The sequence below is a fragment of the Pipistrellus hanaki genome, assembly GCF_964339955.1.
Source record: "Pipistrellus hanaki genome assembly, chromosome: 4".
NCBI classification, from domain to species: domain Eukaryota; kingdom Metazoa; phylum Chordata; class Mammalia; order Chiroptera; family Vespertilionidae; genus Pipistrellus; species Pipistrellus hanaki.
The window spans coordinates 95,736,129-95,752,820 of record NC_140506.1 but is presented as its reverse complement, the minus strand read 5'-3'; the positions used below and the strand labels follow the sequence as shown (position 1 = coordinate 95,752,820).

Here is a 16,692-nt window from a genome sequence, read left to right as displayed (position 1 = left end):
TTATTGTTGTTGTTTGTTTTTTAAATATATTTTTTATTGATTTCAGAGAGAAAGGAAGAGAGATAGAAACATTAATGATGAGAGAATCATTGATCAGCTGCCTCCTGTATGCCCCCCACTGAGGATTGAGCCTGCAACCCAGAATTGAAGCTGGGAACCTTCATTCTGAAGGCTAATGCTAGGGCTGGAGAGGCCTCTGGGGCACACAGAATTTTCTGCTGCCTGTGTGCTTCCAGCATAGTCCTTAGCACACTTGAAACCACCTGTTCAGTGGAATCTTCTGTGTAGAAACTGAGGGCAGAGATTTGGTCTTATTCATCCTCTGTCCCCAGTAACCAGCACACGCTAGGTCATGCTGTTGAGTGACTATCCACAAGAAACTCTAGATGTTGTCAAGGTAAGAAACATTGAAACCTGGAGAGAAATTTTGTGAGTTTATTTGAGCTTGACAATTACTGGGAAGCCAAGTCTCAATGGACTGAGACAGTGTTATAGAGAATGGCAGTTTTGCTCTCTATATTATACACTAATGGCCTGGTGCACATTGAAAGGAAATTAATTAGAAGAAATATTTTAATATGTCTATTTATCCTTTCTCTATAATAGAACTGCTAAGCCACACCAGCCGGGCTAAGTGGTCTTTGAAGTCTTCTCCCAGGAGTTTGCAGTGAAATGAAATGTTACTAATTTGTCAGTTTCTAAAAGCTGGCAATGAGCCGAAACCAGTTTGGCTCAGTGGATAGAGCATCGGCCTGGGGACTGAAAGGTCCCAGGTTTGATTCCGGTCAGGGGCATGTACCTTGGTTGTGGGCACATCCCTAATAGGGGGTGTGCAAGAGGCAGCTGATCGATGATTCTCTCTCATCGATGTTTCAAACTCTCTATCCCTCTCTTTCTCTCTGTAAAAAATCAATAAAAAAATATATTTTAAAAAATAAAAATAAAAAACAAAAGCTGACAATGAGCCCTGATAACAATTCAGAATGTCTCCTTTTAGTAAAGTTGATGCATATGTTCCTTCCTACAGATTTATGGGGTAACTGGTGACTATTTCATAAGGAGAAAGACTATGTTTGCCAACAGAAGTAGATTTCAGGTTGAGGAGCAGTATAGGGAGGTCTTCTGGCCAACAGAAATTAAAAGCTTCTGAAAATACATTTAGTTGAGCTTTTTGTTCGTTTTTTGTAAGTGGAAGCAAAGTTTATTGAGAGACTGAGGGGTTCCCTGCAGCAGGCAGGGAGGGGCCCCGAGTGGGTTTTCCCTTGTTGAGTTTGAACTGTGCCATTTGTATGCTCAACCCATCCAGAGAACTGGGGTGGTAAACACAATAAAAACACGGTAGCCCTAACCGGTTTGGCTCAGTGGATAAAGCTTTGGCCTGCGGACTGAAGGGTCCCAGGTTTGATTCCAGTCAAGGGCATGTACCTTGGTTACTGGCACATCCCCGATGGGGGGTGTGCAGGAGGCAGCTGATTGATGTTTCTTTCTCATCGATGTTTCTAACTCTCTCTCCCTTTCCTTTCCTTTCCTCTCTGTAAAAAATCAATAAAATATATTAGGAAAAAAAAAGATTCCTACTACATGACCTTTTTAATTCTCACCAGAGGATGTTTATTGATTTTAGAGAGAGAAGAAGGGAGAGAGAGGACTATTGATGTGAATGGGAAACAATGATTTGTTGCCCCCCCCCCCCTATGTTTCTCAACAGAGAATCAAACCCACAATCTTTTGGTGTGTGAGACAATGGTCTAACCAACTAGCCACACCGGCCAAGGCAAAGGTTCCCCTACCCCCGCCTTTAAAAAATATATATTTTTATTGATTTCAGAGAAAGGGAGAGAGAAAGAGAGATAGAAACATCAATGATGAGAGAGAATCATGGATTGGCCGCCTCCTGCATGCCCCTACTGGGAATCAAGCCTGAAACCCAGGCATGTGCCCTTGACTGGAATCAAACCTGGGACAGAGAGGGAGCCCTTTGGCTACTGAGTCCAATGCTGATGCTCTATCCAATGGGCCAAACCAGCTAGGCAAAGGTTCCCCCTTTTGTCCCTTTTCTTTCTTTCTTTTTTAATATATTTTATTGATTTTACACAGAGAGGAATTAAGAGAGATAGAGAGTTAGAAACGTCGATGAGAGAGAGTCATCGATCAGCTGCCTCTTGCACACCTCCACTGGGGATTTGCCCACAACCAAGGTACGTGCCCTTGACCGGAATCGAACCCGGGACCTTTCAGTCTGCAGACCGACGCTCTATCCACTGAGCCAAACCGGTTTCGGCTTTTGTCCCTTTTCTCCTCCAGCTGTCCATTAGCACGGTAAAAGTGAGTCTTGCTGATTTCATGGGAAGCAAGGAGCATTCTCATATCTAGATAATGCAGCTGTCCAGCTGCAGCTTCAGCTAAATGATCTCCTATCGCTGTCATGGCGGCAGCTTTAGAAGGTCCTGGAATTGTGATAATTGCCAAGTGTTTCCCTTTCTGAATGACATCTAATAATTCTGCAACCTGTTTTCTATTCTTCATGTGCTGCCCTGAGAACATTAAGAAGCTTCACTGTTTCTTCAACGTTCTAGATTTGTGAGCTACACCAAGGGCATAGATTAGTACAAATATTGGCTGATTTTTTGCCAATTGACAAGCCTGAGTTAGAATAATTAATTCAGCTTGTTGGACAGATCTTATTCAGGTAAATGAGAACTTTCAATTATATCCACCCTGGAAGTTAATTGCATATCCAACTGGGTAATATCACTGCTCACCTTTCCCAGCTCCATCTGTAAATCAAATTAAGTCAGCATTAGCAAGGAGTTGTCTGTAAACCATTCCTAGGAACAAGAAGGTGGTCAGTGAGCAAAACATAATCACTGATGTCTTCATCCTGCAAAGGTAGTTGGCTCAGTGGATAGAGCATCGGCCTGCAGACTCAAGGGTCCCAGGTTCGATTCCGCTCAAGGGCGAGTTAACACTGTTACATCAGCCCTGACAGTATGGGCTGTTTTGCCAGTTCAGTTCCTGAGGAGAGCACATGCCTGAGTTGTGAGCTTGATCCCAGTAGGGGGCATGCAGGAGACAGCTGATCGGATGTTCCCCTCTCATATCCAATTTCCCTTTCTCCCTTTCCCTTCCTCTCTCTCTAAAAATCAATGAAAATATACAATACTTTTTAAAAGACTGTCACATCGAGTTAAAGTAATATTAGGCGCAGAAAGCAAGGACCAGTTGACTGTCGGCAGCGTTGAGTGTGATGAGAATTCAGTGGAAATACAACAGAGTGAGGAACATGAACAAAGGGAGCCCATAACTACCTTTTCTCTTCTGCTTGTTTGCATAACCTGTTAATTTAAATTCTTTATTCTTCAAAGTATTACCTAAGTCTTCCTTTCCCAAAATTGACCTCTCCCTGGGCACTCTCACCCAGCACATGCCCTCACACCCTACCATCGTGTCCACTGGTTGTGCTCATCTGCATGCATACAAGTCCTTTGGTTGATTTCTTGATTCTCCCTCCTCACTCCCTGCATGACCTGTCTTAGCAGAGATGGCTGTCACGCAGAGCCGGAGCCCTTTGGCTACTGAGTCTAATTACAGACTATAATATTTTATATCTATGATAAAAATATATTAAAAACAAAACATACAAACTTAACATTTTATCTAATTATGAGAGACTCTTATGAAAGGGCTACAAAAATTAGAAATTCTGAATAGTTTTCAATAAATATTGTATTTTAAAAGATTAATTTAAAAAATTAGAAAGTTTATAATTAAGGTGTCCCAGAGTGAGAGCTTGAGGTAATTTTTTCTTTAGCTTATTAACAGGGTTGTGGGCACACTGTGCAATATACAGATCTTGTAACATAGAAACCCACACCTGAAACCTATATGATCATATTAACCGATGTCACCCCAATAAATTTAATAAAAAAGGGAAAATTAAAATATATAAATTTAGAGCTTTTTAAAAAATATATTTTTATTATTTATTTCAGAGAGGGAGAGATAGAAACATCAACAATGAGAGAGAATCATTGATCGGCTGCCTTCTGCACCCAAATACTAGGGATTGAGCTCAGAACCCAGGCATGTGCCCTGACTGGGAATCAAACTGTGACCTCCTGGTTCATATGTTAATGCTCAACCACTGAGCCACACCAGCCAGGCTAAAAATAAAAAATTATCAGCTTGGTAGGACAGTTGGTTAGATCATCGTCCCAATATGCCAATGTTGCAGGTTCAATCCCTAGTCAGGGCACATACAAGAATCAACCAGTGAATGCATGAATAAGTGAAGCATGACCTCCTGGTTCATAGGTTGACTCTTAACCAATGAGCAAACACCAGCTGGGCTATAAATTTAGAGCTTTTACAACTTTTTTTCCCTTCTGGGTTCCACTGAATTAGATCAGGTCACATGCCCAGGTTGTTGGTTCGATCCCTACTGTGGGCCTGCAGGAGGCGGCCAATCAATGGTTTTCTCTCATCATTGATGTTTCTATCTCTCTTTCCCCCTCTCCCTTCCTCTCTGAAATTCAGTCTCAAGGTTATTTTCCTCTTGTGGGAGTTTCTTTTAAATTATTATTTTTCCAATTGGTTCAGTATCTGATTTACTTAGTCCTAAATACATTTCACCCTTCTAGAAGAAGAATATGTGGGTGTCATTGTTTTCAAGAAAATATCGCCCTATCAGGTAAATTGGGACAGCAAGAATATATATTGCCCTGAAACACTCCCTCGGTGGAAGGGGACAGGCTCTGATTTAAAAGTCAGAGGTTGGTTAGAGCCCTTCCATTCGCACAGAAGCTTTACTTCGAGGGGGAAGGCAACTTAGTTGGAGCAACCATATGCTTGCTTCTGTTTCTTTTTTACATATTCTATTGATTTCAGAGAGGAAGGGAGAAGAAAGAAGAAAGAAACATCAATGGTGAATAAACAATCCAATAAAAAAAATGGGCAAAGGACCTGAATAAACACTTTTCGAAAGAGGACATACAGAAGGCCAACAGACATGAAAACATGCTCAAGTCACTAATCATCTGAGAGATGCAAATCAAAACGACAATGAGGTACCTTCTCACACCTGTCAGAATGGCTATCAACAACAAATCAACAAACAACAAGTGCTGGTGAGGATGTGGAGAAAAAGGAACCCTTGTGCACTGCTGGTGGGAATGCAGACTGGTGCAGCCACTGTGGAGGACAGTATGGAGTGTCCTTAAAAAATTAAAAATGGAACTCCCATTCAACCCAGTAATCCCACTTCTGGGAATATATTCCAAGAAACCAGAAACACCAATCAGAAAGGATATATGCACCCCTATGTACATAGCAGCACAACTTACCATAGCTAAGATTTGGAAACAACCTAAGTATCCATTAGCCAATGAGTGGATTAAAAACTGTGGTACATCTACACAATGGAATACTATGGATAAAAAAAAGAACATTTGCTGTCGCTGGAGTGGCTCAGTGGATAGACTGTTGGCCTGTGGACTGAAAGGTTCCAGGTTCAATTCTGGTCAAGGGCACATGTCCAGGTTGTGGGCTTGATCCCCAGTAGGGGACGTGCAGGAAGCAGCCAATCAATGATTCTCTCTCATCATTGATGTTTCTATCTCTATCTTCCTCTCTGAAATCAATCAATATATATATATATATATATTTTACATTTGCAAAAGCATGGATGGAACTGGAGAGCATTATGCTAAGGGAAATAAGCCAGTCTAAGAAAGATAAATATCACATGATCTCACGCATATGTGGGATATAACAATCAACATAAATTGATGAACAAAAATAGATCCAGAGACAAGGTAGCACTGAACAGATCGTCCAACCTCAGAGAGAGGGGTGAGGGATGGGTAGAGATTAACCAAAGGACTTGTAGGCATGCATATTAGCATAACCAATGGACACAGACACTGGGGCAGCTGGGGCTTGCCCTTGGGGGGTGGGAAGAACACACATGTAATACTTTAAACAATAAAAGAAAGGAAGGAAGGAAGAAACATCAATGATGAGAGAGAATCATTGATCTGCTGCTTCCTACATGTCCCACACTCAAGATCAACTGGGAATCCAATCGTGACTGCATACCGTAAGTTGATGCTCAACCACTAAGCAACACCAGCTGGGCTCTTCCCCGCCCCTCGCCCCCTAAATCCCATTTTAGTTTTCTATAATCCTTCTTTCTTTGTTAATCCTCACCTGAGGATACTTTTCCATTGATTTTTAGAGAGTGGAAGGCAGGGGGAGAGACAGAGAGAGAGAAACATCAATGTGAGAGAGACACATTGAATTGGTTGCCTCCTACACATGCCCCAACTATTAATTCTGCTACTTTTGCTCCCAGAAACCAGTAGGTACATTACTTGGAATAGGTCAGAATGACCAGAATCACATGCTCTAACAGTTAAATTAAGTTCCTTTGTGAGTCCATTAGGGTTCCAGAGAAAATCAGGGAAATATATAGGTAGATTCCTTAATTATGTTCTAGTCCAAATAATGTATACAATTTCTGGTTCCCTTCCGCCTGAGACCAGCTTTTCTCCAAAGGGAGTTGCTAGAATTCCTGGATTGTCCTTGTCTGAATTTTTTTTTTTTTCAGACTCTCCCGATTTTATTTTATTGTCCTCACACCCAAGTCCAACTCAGCCAGCGGCCACCCCAGTTTCCTAAGGTCCCAATGGGAACAGATGACCAGTTCCCTCATTGGGTGCTGGCTGCAGGTGGGGTGGGCCGCCAAGCAGGAGGCTGGGCCTTGTGCTGTGACTGTCCCTGGGGAGCACCTGGCAGGAAACGGTCGTTGCTCCCTGACACACACCTGATCCCGGAAATGGGAAGCCTGGGGGGGGCTGGGGGGGGGGGGGCATGGGCAGGAGCAGAGTGATTCTTCTCCCAGGCGGGCCTGAATCACCCAGTGTCACTTTGAACCACCTCAGGGAGGCCATAGACCCCAGGAAAGCCCCAGCAGAGGGGCCCTTGGAGCCCCCACTCTGGGCCACCCCTCACCACCTGTCCCCTCCCTTCCCCAGCGGTTCCAGTCTGGAAGTTCCAGGCAACCACCACGTTTACGTGAACCAACCCGATCACGTGGCCAGTGTCGTCGGCTCCTTCTTACAGAGCGGGACCAGGATGCCAGCCAGGCTGGGGCCCTGGGCCTGGGGCCACTGAGACCTCGTGCTCACCACTCGCCACCGGATGCCCAGCTCTGGGTCCCAGCCAGGCCAGGCATGATGGGGCCAGGCCTCACTGGTATTGGGCAGCATGAGCTGGCAGAGCAGAGGTGTGGGGTGAGATCTGTCTCCCACGTTTGTGAGTTCTAAGGGGAGACGGTGTCCGGATCCGGGCTGTCTGTGTTGTGGCTGGAAAGCGGCAGGGAGCTGGGAGAGCAGAGAGGGCTGGAGAGGCTGCCGCCAGCCGCCAGCAGCTCTTGCAGACTTTGCTGTGCCTCCTGGATGAATAAATTGTTCTCTTCTCTCTCGCTGCCTCTGAGTCGTTCACGGGGGGAGGGGGTGGCCACTGAGGGATAAGGGGCGAACATGGTGGACACTTAGCTTTTGCCGGAAGATCCAGACCGTCTGGAAGGAGACAGGAGCAGAAGGAAGCACTTCCTGGGCCGGTGGCTCCTGAGAGCCATGTCCTTGTGCTGGGCAGGCTCCCCAGCTCCGGGCCGGGGCTGAAGGCAGGACCAAGGGTGGCATGTCCTGTGCCCGCCGCCTGTGGGCGGACTCTCGGGGCTTCTGACAAGGCAGCTTCCGGGCCGGGCAGTCTGGAGGCCTCCAGGCCTTCGTGTCCTCGCTGGCCACCGCCACCCCTCATCCCCCACCCCCCGTTGGTGCGGTTCAGTGGGGATGGAATTTGCGCTGGGCCCGCATCAGCTCAATCCTCTGCTTGTCCTCCTCGAACTTCTTGAACTTCTTTTCTTTTCTTTTTTGTTAATATATTTTATTGATTTTTTTTTTTTTTTTTTATTGAGAGGAAGAGGGGAATAGAGAGCTAGAAACATCGATGAAAGAGAATCATCGATCAGCTGCCTCTTACACACACACACACACACACACACACACACACACACACACCGGGGATGTGCCCGCAACCAAGGTACATGCCCTTGACCAGAATCCAACCTGGGACCTCTCAGTCCGCAGGCCGACGCTCTATCCACTGAGCCACACGGGTTTCGGCTCTCCTCGAGCTTCTTGCGCAGCTGCGCCTGATGCTCCGTCTTGGTGTCGGGCGCTGCCGGGCGGAAGCTGAGCGGCTAGTGGCGGGCGCGCTTCCGCCTCTCCCTCTCCCGCCGCCGCCTCGGTCGGGGCAGCACTGCTGCGCGTCACCTTCACCCAGCCTCACCCCGGGACCCCTTCCTCCGCCTCGGCCTTAGCTTCCTCCTCGGCCATCCTCCTGTCGTTCGCCTCCATGAATGTGTCACTGCCACTCGCAGGGCCCCGGGTCCAGCAGGGGGTCTGTGCAGTCACGGACCCACCTGTGATGGCCGCTCCTCTCAGGGCGACTCTGCGGAGACCAGCAAAGGGCCCTCAGGGCTCAGGCCGCCGACACCCCATTCGGCTGCCGGAGCACCACGTAGGCCACCGGAAGCCCGGGACAGGCCTGGGGTGAAACAACTCGCACTTTGGCTCCTTGGGGCTCTCGGCGAGCTCGGGCTGCCCCTGCAATCCCACGGCCTGGCCGGGCCACAGGGGGAGGCGGGCCAGGCACTCCTCAGGGCAGAAAGGGGCACTTTGAGGACAAAGAGGGCCCTCTTCTGAGGCCAGGAAGACCTGGTGCCCTCTCGAACTCTGCTCTCTCACGTAATGGGAAGCCTTCTGCTTTTCGGAAAACTTGATCGGAATGGCTGAGGAGCCTGGCGGGCTCGGAATCCCCTCTTCGGCGTCCCGCGCCGCACGCTTCCTCCAGCGAGCCACCAGACAAGGTTCCGGCCACCATCCTGCCGGCCCGGAACCTTGTCTGAATTTCTATCCTCATTGCCCTCTGGGTCAGTAGTGGGGAGTGGTGGTGGAAGAGATATAAAGGAGAGAGAAGCGGCAGGAAGAAGGGAGAGAGGGCAAGTCCGGACCAGAAAGCTCAGAGAGCAAAGGAGCTAGGGGAAGAGCTGTAGAAGGGGAAAGAACGGGGTATTGCATTTAGTAGCGTTAGCAGTCTTATTTAGATCAGGGACAGTCTCTACATTTTTTTAAAAATTTATTGATTGATTTGAGAGAGAAACTTGTTGCTTTACTTATTTATACATTCATGTTTGAGTCTTGTATGGGTCCTGACTGGGGATCGAACCTGCAACCTTGGCATATCAGGATGATGCTCTAATCAACTGAGCTACCTGGCCAGAACTCTATTATTTCTTATTAACTTAAAAACATTTTTTAGCTGAAACTGGTTTGGCTCAGTGGATAGAGCATCGGCCTGTAGACTGCAAGGTCCCAGGTTCAATTCCGGTCAAGGGCATGTATTGTACATTGGTTGCGTGCACATCCCAGTAGGGGATGTGCAAGAGGCAGCTGATCCATGTTTCTCTCTCATCAGTGTTTCTAACTATCTCTCTTTCTTCCTCTCTGTAAAAAATCAATAAAATATATATTTTTAAAAACCATGTTTATTGATTTCAGAGAAGAAGGGAGAGAGAGAGAGAGAGAGAAACATTAATAATGAAAGAGAATCTTTGATCAGCAGCTTCCTGTATGCCACTTACTAGGGCTCAAGCCCAAACACTGACCGGGAATTGAACTGGGACCTTCTGGTTCATAGGTCAATGCTCAACGACTGAGCAACATTGGCCAGGCTAATAAATTTATTGGCCCTGCCTGGACACTTGGTTAGAGCATCATCACAATATACTGAGGTTGCAGGTTTGATCTCTGCTCAGGGCACATACAAGAATCAACTAGTGAATGCATATATAAGTGAAGTAGCAAATCAATGTTTCTTTCTCTAAAATGAATCAATAAATAAAAAAGAAGAATTGATCTGTGCTCCTCCTAAAAGCTTCTAATTTCCAATCATTCAGTTTAATTTTAGAGCTGGCATTTTCTAATTTTGCATGCAAAAAAATAATTTAGGCACTAAAAACATATCGTTTTTGGCCATCTTAAGTTGATATAATTTATAGTTAAATCTTCCCATTTCTGTAAGTACTTGCAAGTAAAGACTTCCTATGTATTGTATATCCGCAGGAATATATTTTTTAGTACATTTCATTGATTTTTCACAGAGAGGAAGGGAGAGAGATAGCTAGAAACATCGATGAGAGAGAAACACAAACCAGCTGCACTGGAGTTGTGCCGCAACCAATGTACATGCCCTTGACCAGAATCGAACCTGGGACCTTTCAGTTCGCAGACTGACGCTCTATCCACTGAGCCAGACCGGTTTCAGCTATCTGCAAGAATATTAATGGGGACCGGAGGCTGGGAGTTTTCAGCCTTGGAGGCATGATTTTCCACGTTAATTTTAGTTTTGTTTGGATATCTGCAGAGTCTCACAAGTTTCTAGGGATACTGTGTGGTGAGTTGAAGTGTGCTGCTTGAGTTGACTGCAAGAGGCCATCACCTCCGAGTTGCATTCAACCCTCTCATGTGTCCTGATTTCTCTCCCAGCCCTCTGATACAGTGATGAGAACTGAGGAAACAAACTTGGAAGTGCACATCCCCGGACGAGTCAACTAATTATTTACAGTTCAGTTGGAATCCCCAAAGGGGCTCCTACATATCATGGGGGAAGCTTCCTTGCAGCAGGTCAGTAAGACACTAGAAAAATCCCTTGCCAAGTGGAATGCGGAAAATGAGACAGACAGCTGAACAATCTGGTCTAGCAATTTACAGCCAGATACAGAAGGTCACCCCCCTAGAGATAGATAACATCTAGGCTCTTATATTTTAGCTCCAGGCCCAGAAAAGCAGCAAGACCAGGTGGGCGGTACCAGGACCAGCTGCAACGACTAATGACCCTGCCCTGATGCTGACCAATCAGTAGAGACCATAACCCTAAAAGGGCACACCTGGAAAACGAATATTCTACTGATCCCTCCCCTTAGACTTTTCCTGGGAGCACATGTGCTTTCCTTCTCCCTCCTCCCCTAAACTTAAGGGTCCCCATGAGACCTGCAACCAGAGGAGCACCAGGCAGCAGCAGCTCATCCTGGGCTAACCCCCTAAACCTGTCTCCAAGGCCCTCTTTTCTGTGACTTCCCAGTGAGCAAAGCAGCCCTGCTCTGGCTCATCTCTTCCCTGTAACATTTCTAGAGCTAAAGCAGCCTCACTAAGGTCTCTCCTGCTGCTGCTTTCATGCTGAGCCCTTCCTTGTTCACTGGCCCAGCTTTAATAAAGGTACTCTCAATCACTTGGACTCATGTTGTGGCATCTTTCCTGCACCAAATCAACCCACATGGTACAGGCTGGCCCTGGGCAGACCTGCTCAGCACCAGGTCCCCTGTCTGGTAACACCCTAGCATCTCCACAAAGAAAAATGCAAATTTGGGCCCTAACTGGTTTTGCTCAGTGGATAGTGTCAGCCTGTGCACTGAAGGGTCCCAGGTTCAATTCTGGTCAAGGGCATGTACCTTGATTGCGGGCACATCCTGAGTAGGGAGTGTGCAGGAGGCAGCTAATCGATGTTTCTCTGTCATGGATGTTTCTCTCTATCCATCTCCCCTCCTCTCTGTAAAAAATCAATATGTGCTTTGATTTTGATAGAGAGAGGATGTTTCTCTCTATCCATCTCCCCTCCTCTCTGTAAAAAAATAGCCAGTACCGGTTTGGCTCAGTGGATAGAGCATCGGTCTGCGGACTGAAAGGTCCCAGGTTCGATTCCGGTCAAGGTTATGTACATTGGTTGCAGGCACATCCTCAGTAGGGGGTGTGCAAGAGGCAGCTGGTCGATGTTCCTCTCTCATCGATGTTTCTAGCTCTCTATCCCTCTCTCTTCCTCTCTGTAAAGAATCAATAAAATATATATTTTAAAAAAATCAATAAAATATTTTTTTTTAAAAGAAAGAAAAATGGAAATTTGGGCTAGAGGGAGGAGGAAATGCCCCTTATCTTCATAGCCAAACGAATTCAGATTCTCATTTATCCAGCAAAAAGTTCTTCGGTCAGACTCTCAGAAAGCAATTCCAATTGAAAAACCAAAGTTAAAAATTAGCCACTCATTTTTTTTCTCCTGTCCTGCCTTAGCCTGGGTTCTACCAATCCTTAACTTTTAGTTCTATCTGAAGGATTTTTTAGAAGATTTTTTTTTTTATTGATTTCAGAGAAAAAGAGAGAGGGAGAGATAGAAACATCAATGATGAGACTCATTGATCGGCTGCCTTTTGCATGCCCCCTACTACAGGGGATGGAGCCTGCATCCAGGCATGTGCCCTTGACTGGGAATCGATCCTGGGACTCTTCAGTCCACAGGATGATGCTCTATCTATTGAGCCAAACTGGCTAGGGCAGGATTTATTTTTTAATATTCACCTAAGGATATGCTTGTTGATTTTTGAGAGAGAGAGAGTTGCCTTCCATACCTGCTCTGACCAGAGATCTAACTTACAATCTCTTGGTGTACAGGACAATGCTCCAACCAACTGAGCCATACCAACCAGGGCTCTATCTGGAGGATTTTTGTTTTTATTTTTTTATTTTTTTAATTAAATTATTATCTGTGTACATATCTTACCATTGTCCCCCCCCCCCCCCCGCCCCCATACCCTCCCTGACTGGAGGATTTTTAAAAAGCAGCTCACACCCAGCCAGTGTGGGTCAGTGGTTGAGCATCAGTCTATGAACTGGGAAGTCATAGTTAGATTCCCTGTCAGGGCACATGCCCAGTTGCCAATTGCAGGCTCCATCCCTAAAGGGGAGCGTACAGGAGGTCAATCATGATTCTCACCATCGATGTTTCTATCTTCCTCTCCCTCTCCTTTCCTCTCTGAAATCAATAAAAATATATTAAAAACACAAACAAACAAAAAAAATAAAAAATAAAAACACAAACAAACAGCTCAATGCCATGGCTAGTTTGCTCAGTGGTTAGAGTGTCAGCCCATGCATCAAAGGATCAAGGGTTCGATTCCTGGTCAAGGGCAGATATCTGGGTTGCAGGTTTGATTCCCTGCAATCAATCAATGTTTCTCTCTCACCCCCTTCCCTTTCACTCTCTCTAAAAATCAATGGAAAAAGATCACTGGGTGAGGACTAACATAAAATAATTTTAAAACCAGCTCAAATAAGTCAGGGCCTCTTATCTTAAAACCAGGAGGTCCAGAATTCCAATGGAAACTCGCCCAAGTTCACCCAATGCAAACAATATGCAAAACAAAGAATGGGCCAGTGGGGCACCTTGGCTCTGCTGGTGCAAAGCATGGGCCCAGGTCTGCAGGTGGTTCTGGTGGGCCTCGTTGGAATCTTTTTTCTTGTTTTAAATATATATTTTTTATTGATTTTTTTTACAGAGAGGAAGGGAGAGGGTTAGAGAGTTAGAAACATCGATGAGAGAGAAACATTGACCAGCTGCCTTCTAGGTATGTACCTGCAACCAAGGTACATGCCCTTGACTGGAATCGAACCTGGGACCCTTCAGTCCGCAGGCTGATGCTCTATCCACTGAACCAAACCGGTTTTGGCCCTCTTTGGAATCTTGTTGCATGACACCAAGTAAATGCCAAAATAAGAAATGTTCAAACCTATAGAGACTTTTTTTTTTTTTTTTTTTTTTTTTTTAGTTTATTTGAGCTAAATTGATGACAATTGCTAGGAAGCAAAAATCCCAACAGACTGAGAAAATGCTCCAGAGAATGACAGTTTTGCACCTTAGTTATACACTACAATCAAAGGAGGAGGCATAAGGAGTTACATGAAATTCATTGGTGGTAGATTAGGGAGGCAGGACAAAGCAAAGGGGGGTAGGGGTAGTGGGGAGAGAATCTCTGGGGTTGAACAAAAAGTAAAAGAAATAGACACAGGCCGAAACCCGTTTGGCTCAATGGATAGAGCATCGGCTTGCAGACTGAAAGGTCCCAGGTTCGATTCCGGTCAAGGGCATGTACCTTGGTTGCGGACACATCCCCAGTAGGCGGTGTGCAAGAGGCAGCTGATTGATGTTTCTCTCATGGATGTTTATAACTCTCTATCCCTCTCTCTTTCTCTCTGTGAAGAATCAATAAAATATTTTTTTTTAAAGAAATAGACACATATATATATATATATATTTTACATAGGTGAGTATAGGATAGCTAACAGTTAATTAACATGATCATAATAACAATGAGAGGATTTGTAGTCTCTGATCTGGCCTGGTAGTTGTGCTTTTTTTTTTTTTTTTAAATATATATTTTATTGATTTTTTACAGAGAGGAAGGGAGAGAGATAGAAACGTCAATGACAGAGAAACATCGACCAGCTGCCTCCCGCACACCCCCTACCGGGGACGTGCCCGCAACCAAGGTATATGCCCTTGACCGGATCGAACCCGGGACCTTTCAGTCCACAGACCGACGCTCTACCACTGAGCCAAACCGGTCTCGGCTCAAAGGCATGTTATTAGGTATACATTTACAGATGCAAAAAAGACGACAGGCTCAGCTAGGACATGACTGCTCACCATGAATTGCTTTTAGTCAGAAAGTTGTGGGTTTTTTGTTTTTTTTTTTAAATATATTTTTATTGCTTTCAGAGAGGAAGGGAGAGGGAGACAGAAACAATTATGCGGGAGACTCATCAATCAGTTGCCTCCTGCATGCCTCCCCACCGGGGCTGGAGCCCACAACCCAGGCATGTGCCTGATTAAGAACTGAACAGTGAGCTCCTGGTTCGTAGGTCGATGCTCAACCACTGAGCCACAGCGGCCGGCTAGTCAGGAAGTGTTAATTTCAGACACTGTGGTTATTTCAGGTCTGAGTTTGTAAGGCCACCGTGCAGGCCTCCCCTGAGCTTGTCAGGTTTAGTTTGTGGCCCCTTTTTCGTTCTCAGATGTAATTTCACAAATCACTGCAGGTGGGCTTCAGGGCCGACCTGCCAAGGAGGGAGACGAGGAAAACCAGCAAGGAGCACCTTCCAAAGCCCCAAAGGCCTCCAGGTAGGCCTGTGGGTTTGTGTGCCAAAGCCTCCGAGGATCCCCAGGCCTGAATGACAGCTCTAAGGTTGTGTGTGCTTAACAACTTGGCGGGGGCGGCGGGGGTGGGGTGGGGTGGGGGAACCACACTGTAACCATCTTTTATGGGTTTCAGGCAAGCCTGTCCGAGGGTTTCGATCTGAAAGCTTCCATCTGGCTACCATTCACTTATGCAGATTAGCAGACAACCAACCAGTGAAGAGGCAAAGCCATCTTGTACTTCATTTCTTAGGTGGGTGAACTTCCCTAGTCTCTCTCTCTTGTTTTCTTTTCTTTTTAAATTGATTTTGAGAGAAATTGAGGTAGAGGGAGAGAGGAAGAGAAAGAGAGAAACACCGATCAATCATCCATGCATTCACTGGTTACTTCTTGTGCCTTGACTGGAGACGGAACCTGCAACTTTAGAATGTGGGGGACACTCTAAACAAGGGAGCCCTCTGCCAGGGCCACCCCAGCCGTTTCTGTCCCTGGCCAGTCACATCAGTTCCTTCACTCCTCCCTCCCTATTGCTCCTCCTTAGAAAGAGCTGGCATTGGAGTCCTGCTCATAGACAACGGGTCGCTGGGAAGTAGGTTTGCCTTTTCTGGGCGATAGAGGCCTCTCTTTGCCTTCTCTTTGCGATGTGCAGCCAAATGAAAAAGGGCTCAGAGAAGAGGGGTTCTCAGCAGGCAGAGCATCGGTGCTGGGCCTCCTGGCTGTACCAGAGCAGCCCACCACACTCTGCCCCACTCCTGCCACTGAGCACCCTCAGCCTGTGGGATCCAGAGTTCCCTTTTAAGGGCCACGCTGCATGGATGGCACCTTGTGGGCATCAAGGCCTGGGACCTGTGGACAGAACTGGTGGCTATTTAACCAGATGTTAGAGCTGGAGAACAGCTGGGCCCACTTCTTTAAAAAAAAAAAAAAAAAAAAAAAAAAAAAAAAATATATATATATATATATATATATATATATATATATATATATATATTTTATTGATTTTTTACAGAGGAAGAGAGAAGGATAGTTAGAAACATCGATGAGAAACATCAATCAGCTGCCTCTTGCATTCTCCCCACTGGGGATGTGCCCGCAACCAAGGTACATGCCCTTGACCGGAATCGAACCTGGGATCCTCAATTCGCAGGCCGATGCTCTATCCACTGAGCCAGACCGGTTTTGGCTGGGCCCACTTCTTTCACCAGAGCAGAGGGCAAGGGACCCACACGTTTACACACAGCTTGGAAATTCCGCCTGTTGTGACCCTTGGACACCTTTTTCACCCCTCACACCACACACACACACAGGAGTCCAAGCCACAGACAAGCAGTTTATTGGTAAGGAAACATGGAGACGTCTGTCTGGCTCTGGAACTTCCCTGGCTTCTCATTCCAGTCCTGCCCTCCCAGCCATTCTCCGCTGTCCACAGGGCCCGGGCCTGGTGTGCCTCTGGCCTGTTCTGCCGTGTCCAGGCGTCAGGGTGGCGGGGTCCTCCAGGGCCGGCAGGTCTGGGCTCTGTCCACCAGGGCCCTTCCTGGCTAAGACCATGTCCAATGGCCTGAGGCTGTGTACTGCCTGCCGCATAGCAGTCCTCTCTTAGAGGGATGA

The 16,692-nt window shown here is 46.3% G+C and overlaps 1 pseudogene across 1 annotated transcript; it reads right to left on the bottom strand.

Annotated features, from left to right (window-relative positions):
- Nucleotides 1-7,844: 7,844 nt before the first annotated feature.
- Nucleotides 7,845-16,632, bottom strand: LOC311621768 (ribosomal RNA-processing protein 7 homolog A-like; annotated as a pseudogene). The gene is made up of 3 exons: nucleotides 16,539-16,632; nucleotides 8,198-8,947; nucleotides 7,845-7,907 (listed from the first exon to the last, which is right to left on the bottom strand). The product of its transcript is annotated as a ribosomal RNA-processing protein 7 homolog A-like (transcript).
- Between the last annotated feature and the right edge of the window lie 60 nt (nucleotides 16,633-16,692).